General features: G+C 45.6%; 1 non-coding gene across 1 annotated transcript; it reads right to left on the minus strand.

The window, feature by feature from the left end:
• Nucleotides 1-5,040: 5,040 nt before the first annotated feature.
• Nucleotides 5,041-5,115, minus strand: Trnas-cga (transfer RNA serine (anticodon CGA)). Its single transcript has one exon. It is a non-coding gene; the product is annotated as a tRNA-Ser (tRNA).
• Between the last annotated feature and the right edge of the window lie 8,643 nt (nt 5,116-13,758).

Consider the following 13,758-nt stretch of genomic DNA (forward strand, 5'->3'; position numbering starts at 1 on the left):
TGTCTACGATGAGAAGAGACTGCAATGTGTAAAGGATGCACTAGAAAGAATGAAACTGGAAAGACGACCAGAGATAGACGAACTAACTGAGTAATTGACGACTTCAAGATATATGCATCGTACACAGCACAAGGACGACGGAAAACTGAAAGGACTGCAACTTTGAAACGGCGTTCAACATAGTCACAGTTTTTTTCAAACGCCATTTATTTTTCTTTTAGTTTTCTTTCTTTTGTCACTAATTATCGGAAAATAAGCAGTAAGAACATGATACGCAGTCAGTTTAACTCATTATGAGTGTCTGAGATGAAAGAGTTTCCAAGGATTGCTTTTGTTCCGTTTTGCGAGCCATCATATTTCAAGACAAAACGAAGTAGCGAATTTAGTTTGTTTCGCAAGAAAGGGCTCTTTGAGTAGGATATAAGGCATAATATCTCCGAAACGAAGTAGCACGAGGCTTAAACTGAAAGGATGAACGTAACACGAAACACAAAATGAAATTTTTATTCGTCAAACGTTTTCTCTGGTAGCTATCAGGAGAAGAGTTGCAGGACAATGCCAGTGTTCAGCACTTCCTTTTGTTCTGTTTTCCCCCTTTTTTTTTTTTGCTGCCGGATTGACGAGCCGCTGAAACTAATCGACGCAGAAAGCTCCTCCGACGGGCTGTTGTTCCTCTCAATAATGCACTCACCCAGCCAGAGAGAAAACAAAACGTGCCCAACTCGGCCCGCGCGGCGAGTGTCTGATCGCCGGAGCGGAAAGCGGCAGCGATAGCAGAGACGCCTGGCGGCGGCGCGCCGAGTCACGGTCCCGCCGCGTCGCCTCGCGACGCCCGCACCGGCGCTGGCGCTAACAAGCAATCGTGCGGCGCAAAATTGCTCCCCGCCGATCGTCAAAGGGAAAAATTAAAATTTGAGATGGGAACGTAACGAGACAATATCAAATAAATTGCACAAAGCGCTGCGTCTTTGAGCGCGACGGCACTCGTCTGACAAACCAGCCGTCAAACGATGCTCTCGTTCTCGTAATTGGGCGTCGCAGCTGCCTCTGTGTGCGGCGTTCGTTGTTGCGTGTCCAATGCGGCAACTGCCGTCACTGTTTATCGCCAAATTCAGTTACTTCTCCACAAAACGGGTTACTTCTCATTTTACGAGCGTACGACGCAAGAAATGGCGGTCTATTACTGGATGGGCAGCTCACGAGCATGTGACCTCTGTTCGACAACATCGAACATGAAGTCTGTCGACAAACGGGCATATGTTTTTATTCACTTTCTGCTTGAATGATGACACCACCACAACTGTTACGGTTCGAGTAGCTCTACTCGTAACACGTAAGTCTTCCAAGAAATGTAAAATGATAGATGCACATTTCAGAATATTGTATTAGTTGTCTGGATCCTTGAACATTGGGGAAATGTTAATCCAGGTATTAAAAAGTCCAGGATTGAATCCTCAGTTAGTCATAGGATTTCTTTTTGTCACCTTTTATTTCTTTCACTTCTAGTTACAGGGTATATTACATTACATTAAAATGTACACTCCTGGAAATGGAAAAAAGAACACATTGACACCGGTGTGTCAGACCCACCATACTTGCTCCGGACACTGCGAGAGGGCTGTACAAGCAATGATCACACGCACGGCACAGCGGACACACCAGGAACCGCGGTGTTGGCCGTCGAATGACGCTAGCTGCGCAGCATTTGTGCACCGCCGCCGTCAGTGTCAGCCAGTTTGCCGTGGCATACGGAGCTCCATCGCAGTCTTTAACACTGGTAGCATGCCGCGACAGCGTGGACGTGAACCGTATGTGCAGTTGACGGACTTTGAGCGAGGGCGTATAGTGGGCATGCGGGAGGCCGGGTAGACGTACCGCCGAATTGCGCCGGCACGGTAGCTCAGCGTGTTCGGCCAGAGGGTCAGCTGCCCTCTGTAATAAAAAACTGAGTTAATCGATCAACAACGAACTTCAATTGACGTCTTACGACGTCCGCCCCGAGCAGATGCAACGAACAAAAGCGAACAAAATGAGAGTAAAAAAAAAAAAAAAAAAAAAAAAAAAAAAAAAAAAAAAAAAAATTGCTCAACACGTGGGGCGTGAGGTCTCCACAGTACATCGATGTTGTCGCCAGTGGTCAGCGGAAGGTGCACGTGCCCGTCGACCTGGGACCGGACCGCAGCGACGCACGGATGCACGCCAAGACCGTAGGATCCTACGCAGTGCCGTAGGGGACCGCACCGCCACTTCCCAGCAAATTAGGGACACTGTTGCTCCTGGGGTATCGGCGAGGACCATTCGCAACCGTCTCCATGAAGCTGGGCTACGGTCCCGCACACCGTTAGGCCGTCTTCTGCTCACGCCCCAACATCGTGCAGCCCGCCTACAGTGGTGTCGCGACAGGCGTGAATGGAGGGACGAATGGAGACGTGTCGTCTTCAGCGATGAGAGTCGCTTCTGCCTTGGTGCCAATGATGCTCGTATGCGTGTTTGGCGCCGTGCAGGTGAGCGCCACAATCAGGACTGCATACGACCGAGGCACACAGGGCCAACACCCGGCATCATGGTGTGGGGAGCGATCTCCTACACTGGCCGTACACCACTGGTGATCGTCGAGGGGACACTGAATAGTGCACGGTACATCCAAACCGTCATCGAACCCATCGTTCTACCATTCCTAGACCGGCAAGGGAACTTGCTGTTCCAACAGGACAATGCACGTCCGCATGTATCCCGTGCCACCCAACGTGCTCTAGAAGGTGTAAGTCAACTACCCTGGCCAGCAAGATCTCAAGATCTGTCCCCCGTTGAGCATGTTTAGGACTGGATGAAGCGTCGTCTCACGCGGTCTGCACGTCCAGCACGAACGCTGGTCCAACTGAGGCGCCAGGTGGAAATGGAATGGCAAGCCGTTCCACAGGACTACATCCAGCATCTCTACGATCGTCTCCATGGGAGAATAGCAGCCTGCATTGCTGCGAAAGGTGGATATACACTGTACTAGTGCCGACATTGTGCATGCTCTGTTGCCTGTGTCTATGTGCCTGTGGTTCTGTCAGTGTGATCATGTGATGTATCTGACCCCAGGAATGTGTCAATAAAGTTTCCCCTTCCTGGGACAATGAATTCACGGTGTTCTTATTTCAATTTCCAGGAGTGTATGTCAGCTGAATAGGGCATGTCACGTAACGACGGCTTAATGACTTGTACGTTGTTACGCTTAAGGGTACTTGGAGCCATGAAAGGCACTCCAAGGTAGGAAATGAGATGCACAATGCAGAGAGAAAGCAAAAACGGTAGCGTTTACGTTACCGGAGGTATACAGTGACACTAGAGCCGTGCAAATTGCAAACGCTTTGTGCAGCTGTCCCTGGGGAATTGTTTCACTTCAGAGAATTAACTGGTAACTCCACCCATCGTCCAGGCACTGACGTAAGCGGCCATTTTAGAAGATGGCCACGAATAGGCACTTCTTAGCAGAGGCAGCAAGCTTGCAACTTGCTCCTGAGAATAGCAACTTCAGTGGGTTTAGAGACGTTACAGTGCAGTCCTCAACCACAGAACGGCAGAGGGCGGTGCCAAGTGACGTAAAACACTGTTGTTGCTGGCCATGACGCTGAACGCTGTTGCTACCAAACTTGGAGTTTATTAATGTAAAATCCAGAAGCATCCCTACCTACCGAGTAGGGGTAGGGGAGGAATCTAAATGTGGCTGGCCAGAGGCGCCCTGGTGGTGCATAACGACTCGCTAGATTGGCCGAAGACTATTAGTTGCTGGTGGATTGGTGTGTCAGCTACAGGAAGGGAGAAGTAGTGCGCCTCCACAGCTGTTTAAAAACTGCTTTTGTATTCAGAGTGAGTTCTCAGACAGCTCGCCGGGGTGCCGACTCCTTGCCGCTCGTGGCCGGCCTCGGTAAACTCCGACATGTGTGTTTTTCTACATCTACATCTACATCTACGTGATTACTCTGCTATTCACAATAAAGTGCCTGGCAGAGGGTTTAATGAACCACCTTCATGCTGTCTCTCTACCGATCCACTCTCGAACGGCACGCCGGCCGCGGTGGTCTAGCGGTTCTAGGCGCGCAGTCCGGAACCGCGCGACTGCTACGGTCGCAGGTTCGAATCATGCCTCGGGCATGGATGTGTGTGATAGGTTAGTTAGGTTTAAGTAGTTCTAAGTTCTAGGGGACTGATGACCACAGATGTTAAGTCCCATAGTGCTCAGAACCATTTTTTTTTTCGAACGGCACGCGGGAAAAACGAGCACTTAAATTTTTCCGTGCGAGCGCTGATTTCTCTTATTTTATCGTGATGATAGGTAGGTGATTACAGAATGTTTTCGCAATCGGAGGAGAAAACTGGTGATTGAAATTTCATGAGAAGATCCCGTCGCAACGAAAAACGCCTTTGTTTTAATGATTGCCACTCTGTGACACTATCTCCCCTATTTCGCGATAATACAAAACGAGCTGCCCTTCTTTGAACTTTTTCGATGTCATCCGTCAGTCCCACCTGATGCGGATCCCACACCGCACAGCAGTACTCCAGAATAGGGCGGACAAGCGTAGTGTAAGCAGTCTCCTTGGTAGACCTGTTGCACTTTCTACGTGTTCTGCCAATGAATCGCAGCCTTTGGTTTGCTCTACCCACAATATTATCTACGTGATCGTTCCAATTTACGTTATTTGTAATTGTAATCCTTAAGTATTTTGTTGAATTTACAGCCCTCAGATTTGTGTGACTTATCGCGTAATCGAAATGTAGCTGATTTCTTTCAGTATTCATGTGAATAACTTCGCACTTTTCTTTTTTCAAAGTCAACTGCCACTTTTCGCACCATACAGATATCTTATCTAAATCATTTTGCAAGTCGTTTTGATCATCTGATGACTTCACAAGACGGTAAATGACAGCATCATCTGCAAACAACCTAAGACGGCTACTCAGATTGTCTCCTATGTCGTTAATATTGATCAGGAACAATAGAGGGCCTATAACACTTCCTTGGAGTGAAACTTCCTGACAGATTAAAACTGTGTGCCCGACCGAGACTCGAACTCGGGACCTTTGCCTTTCGAGGGCAAGTGCTCTACCATCTGAGCTACCGAAGCACGACTCACGCCCGGTACTCACAGCTTTACTTCTGCCAGTACCTCGTACCTTAATCTGCGAGGAAGTTTCATATCAGCGCACACTCCGCTGCAGAGTGAAAATCTCATTCTGGAAACATCCCCCAGGCTGTGGCTAAGCCATGTCTCCGCAATATCCTTTCTTTCAGGAGTGCTAGTTCTGTATGGTTCGCAGGAGAGCTTCTGTAAAGTTTGTAACGTAGGAGACGAGATACTGGCAGAAGTAAAGCTGTGAGGACCGGGTGTGAGTCGTGCTTCGGTAGCTCAGATGGTAGAGCACTTGCCCGCGAAAGGCAAAGGTCCCGAGTTCGAGTCTCGGTCGGGCACACAGTTTTAATCTGCCAGGAAGTTTCATATCAGCGCACACTCCGCTGCAGAGTGAAAATCTCATTCTGGACTTCCTTGGAGTACTGCTCTCAAGTTTGCACTTAACGTGCTGCTAGTGGTCGTTCCTTCCGCTAACATCCGCCCCAGTGGCTTCGGGCACTGACCTCTGTTGTGCAACTAGTCACCTCCTTTGTTATTTCCAATGCTTAGAATTAGCATTCAGTGTAGTAGTTAGCCCGGCTTCAAATATATAGTGTTAAGCAGACCTCTGAATTCCATGAGTCTCCGCTGCAAGCATTCTGTCGAGTCCCAGAACCTGTATCACTTGCAGGTGGCCTGTGACTGTGTTTGGCGCTGATTCAAGTCGTCATCCTGCCTTCACTGGGAATTTGTCTTTCTGCATTTGCTCCTCACCGCTCGGAAACTGCAAACTGACTTTGAGCCCCCTGCCTTCCCTCTATCCTGTGTCAGGACACGACAGGCATTTAAAAGGCCATAGATACAGTAGGCAGAAGTGATAGATAACTTTCCTCAAATTTCTAAAGTCATTTGGGGAAGTGGCAACGAAATGACTATTCACGTTGGTGTGTAGAATGTATGAGTCTGGTGACATACCATCTGACTTTCGGGAAAATATCATCCACACTATTCTGAAGACTGCAATAGCTGAAGGACGCGAGCATTATCGCACAATCACCGTAAATAACTTCTGAGGTCATCAGTACTCTGGAACTTAGAACTACTTAAACCTAACTAACCTAAGGACATTACACACATCCATGCCCGAGGCAGGATTCGAACCTGCGACCGTAGCGGTCGTGCAGTTCCAGACTGAAGCACCTAGAACCACTCGGCCACACCGGCCGCCTGAATGTGTTCTATCGAAGAGAGATTGGTGTCTGACCGGGAGGAGATTAACAGCCATGTTACCTGTAGGCATACAGCCGAAGACTGCACCCATAGCCTCCTACATGTAGAATGGAAAGCAGTTATATTGGATGAGTGCCTGAAGAGGAAGAGGAATATTGTTCAGCAGATAATGGCTGTGCAGCAGAATGGTACCAAGATTCATTCTGTAAGTCAAGCGGACCTTTGTTGCTGTTATAACTGCCAGTCATTTTTTAAATTCACAGACAGTTTTCCACCCCGCAAGAGACGTCTGCGTCCGATCCAGAGGACCAAACAACTCGTCTATTTCACAATTAGACCACCAGAGGCATCGTACATTGGTAGTAGGCAATAGGAACGCAGCATCCCATCACAATGGGGATATAAGGCGGTCCCAGCAGCTCCGCAGCTTCAGTTGCAGTCAGTCACCCAGAATCAAGCGCCAGTCGAGATCGTCCAGATCGTCCATTCTGTAGCGCCTGGAACCGCTCGGCCAACCTGGCCGGCAGTCAGCTTAACAGCTCATGTATCCAAGTCGCTGACAAGAATAACATACAGACGAATGGAAAAGAATATTGAAGATATGTTAGATGACGATTAGTTTGGCTTTAGGAAAGGTAAAGACACGAGAGAGGTAATGCTGACGTTGCGGTTGATAATGGAAGAAAGACTAAAGAAAAATCAAGACACTTTCAAAGGAATTGTTCGACAACGTAAAATGGTACAAGATGTCCGAAATTCTGAGAAAAATAGGGGTATGTTATAGGGTGAGACTGGTAATATACAATATGTACAAGAACCAAGATTGAATAATAAGTGGACCACGAAGAACGAAGTACTCGGATTAAAAAGTGTGTAAGACGAGGATGTAGTCTTTCACCATACCTTTCAATCTGTACATCGAGGAAGCACTGATAAAAACAAAAGAAAGGTTCAGGAGTGTAATTAAAATTCAAGGTGAAAGGACATCAATGATACGATTAGCTGATGACATTGCTGTCCTGATTGCAAATGAAGAAGAATTACGTGATCTGCTGAACGGAATGAACAGTCTAATGAGTACAGAATATGAACTGCAAATCGAAGAAAGACGAAAGTAATGGGAAGTAGCAGAAATAAGAACAGCGGGAAACCTAACATCACGATTGATGGTCACGAAGTAGATGAAGTTAAGGTATTCTGCTACCTAGGTAGCAAAATAACCAATGACGGACCTAGCAAGGGGAATACCAAAATCAGACTAGCACTGGCACAAAGGGAATTCCTGACAAGAGAAGTCTACTAGTGTCAAACGTAGGCCTTAACTGGAGGAAGAAATTTCTGAGAATATCCGTTTGGAGCACAGCATTGTATGGTAGTGAAACATGAACTGTGGGGAAACCGGAACAGAAGAGAATAGAAGCATTTGAGATGTGGTGCTACAGACGAATGTTGAAAATTAGGTGGACTGTTAAGGTAAGGAATGAGGAGGTTTTACGCAGAATCGGAGAGTAAAGGACTACGTGGAAAACACCGACAAGAAGAAGGGATAGCATGATGGGACATCTGTTAAGACATCGGGGGAATGACTTCCATGGTACTAGAGGGAGCTGTACATGGCAAAAGCTGTAGAGGATGGCAGAAATTGGAATACATCGAGCAAATTATTGAGGACGTATGTTGCAAGTGCTACTTTGAGATGAAGAGGTTGGCACAGGACAGGAATTTGTAGCGGGCCATTTCAAAACAGTCAGTAGCCTGATAACGCAAGAAGGTATCGTAGGGAAGGGCATGACACCTCCAATACCATCATACTAAGTAACGAATCTCAATCATGAGTACCGCTTTGCATTACATTGCCCTTCTTGAATTAAGAATCGATAAAATAAAATTCGATACGACCGCACATCTGTTGTAGTTTCTATCCGTTTTAGGGATAAATATTGCTAAAAAATATCTCCAGCTGAGACTATTCGGAGTACTCGTATTTAGTTGTATGTGAACAATACGCTCAGGTGACGAAAGCCATGAGATGCCTCCTAATATCGTGTCGGACCTCCTTTTGACCGCTGTATTGGAGCAACTCGACATGGCATGGACTCAACAAGTCGTTGAAAGTCCCCTGCAGAAATATTGATCTATGCTTGCTGTATAACCGTCCAAAATTGCGAAAGAGTTACCGGTGCAGTAATTTGTGCACGAACTGACTATTCGATTATGTCCCACAAACTTTCGATGGGAATCATGTCGGTTGGTCTGGATGGTCAAATCATCCGCTCAAATCGTCTTGAATCTTCTTCAAACAAATCGTAATTGTGGCGCAGTTACATGTTTGGGAACATAAAGTCCACTAATGGCGCCAAAAGATCTCCAAGTAGCCTAACGTAACCACTTACAATCAATGACAACTTGGGACATGGTTTCGTGGGGTCTGCGCCATGCTCGAACCCTACCACCAGCTCTTACTGGTGGAAATCGAGTCTTATCTGACCAAGTCATGGGTTTTCAGTCGTCTAGGGTTCAACCGACGTGGTCACGAGCCCAGAAGAGGCGCTGCAGGTGATGTCGTGCTGTTGGCAGAGGGTCTCGCGTCAGCCGTCTGCTGTCATAGCCCATCATCGTCACATTTCTCTTCACTGTTCTAACGGATAAGTTCGTGGCCCGTCCCATATTGCTTTCTGTGGTTATTTCACACAGTGTTGCTTGTCTGTTAGCTCTGACAACTTCTAGCAAATGCCTCTGCTCTCCGTCGTTAAGTGAAGGTCGTCGGTCACTGCGTTGCCCGTGATGAGAGTTACTGACTGAAATTCGGTATTCCTGACCTACCATTGACACTGTAAATCCGGGAAAGTTGAATTGCCTAACAATTTTCTAAATGGAATGTCCCATGCGCCTATCTAGAACTACTAGTTAGAGTTCAAAGTTTGTAAATTCTGTCGTACAGTCACAACTACATCGGGAACGTTATCACATGAATCACCTGAGTACAAATGACAGCTCCGCGACTATAAATAAAAGTGTAGTCATGTGATGTGAACTAAATTTAGTAAATTACCAAATCTACTGATTGTGATTCTGCAGAATATCCAGACGACATCTACCGAAAATACTAACTAAATTTGGGTGTTCATTGTTAGACTGAACAAAAGGCGAAAGTGCTGCAGATTCTGCACATCATGTTTCGAATAATTAATCAGTCAGCGGGTGGTCAATAGAGTAGGCTAATAGTCGAAGACTTTCGGGTTGATGGGCCACTACGTGGACTGTGGAATTGGGTATCCATTTCGTTTTTGGTAAAAAACGGTACTTTTTGAAAACTTTAGAAGAAACTGGGACAGTTAAGGAAAAAAGGGGACACAAATGGGATTGACAAAATTTAATGAACACAGACGTTTACCTTTGCATCACGCAGCAGTTGGTCCCAAATAATTTTTTGCAATTATTCTGCTTCACTGGATTCCGAATTTTTAAGTTCTTTGTTTTTTATCAAGAAATTCATTTTTATTTGCATACTCATGCGACGTTCTTCGTCTTAACGTGATCCTCAATATTAGACGTTCCACCATGTCCAAGACGAAAGTTTGACTCGCACGATAGACTCGTATGTTATACGTTTTCTACTCTGCCAGTGATTAAAAAAATTAAACATCTTTTATACTACTGTGAGATTTGAACTTTCGTTCTGGCATGATGAAACAGTGAACTACCAGCAGTGCTAAATATTAACAGTAGGTAAACAAAGACTGTAGAGGAAGTTGTACAAGTGGCGCTTCATAACTTTATGGTACAGTACTTCCCAGTCCCATCGACCGAACGGAACAGCCACAGCTTGCGCTGTAGGTTCTACTTTGAAGGACAATAACAGGTGAAAGCGTGTGACTCTTTTATATCGATTGTGAACAAATAGTTGCCAGTATTTAAGTTCCAAACCTCATATATCAAGCAACATGACGGCTTGACAAGCCAGCATGTATTATCAACAGCGCAAGACAGTCTCACAATACACTACTTCCAGCAAGACAGTATCTCATTTACAGCTCAGGAAAGGGTGAAAAGTTTTAATATACAACACAATGCATCGAACAGATAAACTGGTAGCTGCTACAATCAGCTTAAATTTAACGAAACGTGATCGAGATTTACGCTTCCATTTCGTCATGCGGAGCGATATCCTTGCGAGTGTGAGCGCGCAATAATCTCAAGTTAACTGTATAAAACTTTTGAGCGCATTTCTGAATTAATCCATATATTAGCCCATAGTAACCAAGGCAAGTAACTGAAATGCTGTCACTCGATTTCTTCATCTTTATAGAAATTTCTGTCCAGGCTTTCTCCCAAATCAAACAGGGCAACACTAGACGGAAAACGACACCAGAACTGCCGGTTTATTGGGCGCTTCTGATGGCGTGGAACCGACCGATTCCGTTGGCTCCTGGACCCCTGGTTGCAGGAGTCGACTTCCCTGCTTTGTGGCAGTATTCCATCAGGCCCGGACTTACGATATTTCTGAACGGGGGGAAAAACTTGATTGATATTTCAGAACGGGGAAAAAAATTGATAGTGCCCCCCCCCCCCTCTCCCCCTTCCTCCCGAGCGTTTGAGATAGGACTTCAAACTTTAAAAAAAAAGATGAATTTTTCACAAATATGTTCATTTTGTAGTGCACGTTTTTCCGCAGAGTTTGATATATAAAACAGTATATGTTCGAGGAAATGCAAGACATGTTATTTCGTTTAAGTCTGCGAAAGTGCATTGCCACACCTCTCCACACATCATACTTCTATAGAAAGTCACTGTATTTCGCTCAGTGTAAATCAGACATGTATATTTTGTTGTGAAAGCTCTCAGACCTGTATTCAGGGCAGTGGAAATTAAGAGATCCTGTGGTGCCTCTCCTGCTCCCAGTCGCCGGTTTGACATCCGACACCTCTTTAAAAAAACTCATAATAAATACAGGGTGGGATTATTTGTGGTCAGGAGAATAAGAACTCTTCAGAAGAGTTGTACTATTTATTGTCTATTAACTAATAACTTTCTCTTTAGTGTGAGGTTAAATTAAGTATAGAAAAACATAAAACCAGTAAATACAAGGGACAAGCAAGACAGTACACATTTCTTCAATCCTTAGCTCCCAGCAGTCTTTCCTCTCTACTCTTGCAGCAGCTTTAAACGGCGTGCTTCCCTTTCTGCGAAAGAATCTACAATCTCATCAAAGTTGGTCAAACGTTTTGCTACATGAAAAACGGAAATGTCGCTGTCTAGTACTGAAAAAGCTGTTAACACAAACAGTGCTCAAGACTGGTGTGGTTTCACGATTTCATAACGTCTATTTTATCTCTGTCTGCTAGATAAAACGAAATAGGCCTTTCTAATACTACAGCATTTGTAATACACGACAAATGAGCGAGAGTGTTTTTTTCTAACTTAATTACGTAAATAACGCGGCAGAAAATGATTCACGAAGTACGGATATCAAATTCCAATTACGCCTATATTTTTATATAAGGAAATAGTTTCACATTTCATTCATATTCTGCAGATCCTCAAGCGTGAGACTGAAAAGTAGTAGTACGAAATTTTTGTTTGGAATCGTCATATCCTCCATTATAAACTGTGTGATGTCCCCGTTTGTTTTCATTTCTCATTCTAATGAACAATCTTGTCATTACTAATTCTCTAACTATTCTTACCATTGTCAAAACTTATTCTCCGGTTAACTTTGTTAAACCTGCCAGAATCACTGGTTCAGTTATCCAACGTTTATTCTCCGGTTAGACGTTATAACATGTTCGTACAACGCGTTTTCCGCGATATTCAGAGAATAGAACTCATGCAGTTGATAACTGGGGACTGCACAACTGGCGCTTAGTAGTGCAGCGCTCTGACAAAAATTTTCTGTCAATATTTCATTTTCTTGAATGCATCGAGAAGATAATGTGTAATTTTTCTTACTTATTATCCCTGTTAGTTATTTATTTCCACTCTACTAGTCTGGGTATGTGGATTTCGCTAATAATTACAACAACGCTGATCATTGCCACACCCGATCAACCACATAAACAAATAGCGATTGGCATTCACCCACTCGGGTTTATTCGACATAGCTCGTACAGCTCCACCTGCTTTTGTCTGCGGGAAAGATTTTTATTTCTGGAAATGATGGGTATTATCCTGGCAGAGACATCACCTACACTGTGTACGCATTCAAACATGACCTTATGATTCATTCAGAAATCAACTTAGAATGTGTTCAGAAATGTTCAAAAACCAGCAGAGATGCGTTTCAAAATCATATGAATAATCGATAGAGCAACGTGCGCTGGATGCTGTGCGCTTTTTTGAAGCAAGGTTTTTTTCCTTCAAGAATATGAATTTGGCGACCATAAGACTACCGACCGGGGCAAATACCCCGGTTTCCCTCCCCTCACCCCCAGATCCGGGCCTGATCTCTGTTGTAGATGCACAGCTCGGGGTCCTTGGTTCCTCCCATTTTTCCGGCACGTGCTCCCTCAGTCTAGCGGACGATTTGTTCCGCTACATAAACCTCCATAACTGGCGATTTTATCTATTAACTACCATGTATGGTGTCACCCCCAGTACCATTGGTCCAGGGACACCATCACTGGCTACCGACTAGTAATCAAAACGTCCTGAGTCATTGGTTCGGAACTCGTTACTGCAGCAAGAGAGGGGAAGAAAACCAATGTGCACTCCGTGTGCATACCCGGGGGAGTCATTCCAGATGTGGAAAGGGTCCTTCCGGATGCCATGAAGGGTACAGGGTGCACCCATCTGCAGGTGGTCGCTCATCTCGGCACCAATGATATGTGCCGCTATGGATCGGAGGGAATCCTCTCTGGCTTCCGGCGGCTATCTGATTTGGTGAAGACTGCCAGTCTCGCTAGCGGGATGAAAGCAGAGCTCACCATCTGCAGCATCGTCGACAGGACTGACTGCGGACATTTGGTACAGAGCCGAGTGGAGAGTCTGAATCAGAGGCTGAGACGGTTCTGCGACCGTGTGGGCTGCAGATTTCTCGACTTGCGCCATAGGGTGGTGGGGTTTCGGGTTCCGCTGGATAGGTCAGGAGTCCACTACACGCAGCAAGCGGCTACACGGGTAGCAGGGGTTGTGTGGCGTAGACTGGGCGGTTTTTTAGGTTAGATGGCCTCGGGCAAGTACAGAAAGGGCAACAGCCTCAAAGGGTGCGGGGCAAAGTCAGGACATGCGGGGACCAAGCAGCAATCGGTATTGTAATTGTAAACTGTCGAAGCTGCATTGCTAAAGTACCGGAACTTCAAGCGCTGGTAGAAAGCACCGAAGCTGAAATCGTTATAGGTATAGAAAGCTGGCTGAAGCCAGAGATAAATTCCGCCGAAATTTTTACAAAGCCACAGACGGTGTTTAGAAGGGATAGATTGCATGCAACCGG

The sequence above is a fragment of the Schistocerca serialis genome, chromosome 1 (assembly GCF_023864345.2).
Source record: "Schistocerca serialis cubense isolate TAMUIC-IGC-003099 chromosome 1, iqSchSeri2.2, whole genome shotgun sequence".
Lineage (NCBI taxonomy): Eukaryota > Metazoa > Arthropoda > Insecta > Orthoptera > Acrididae > Schistocerca > Schistocerca serialis.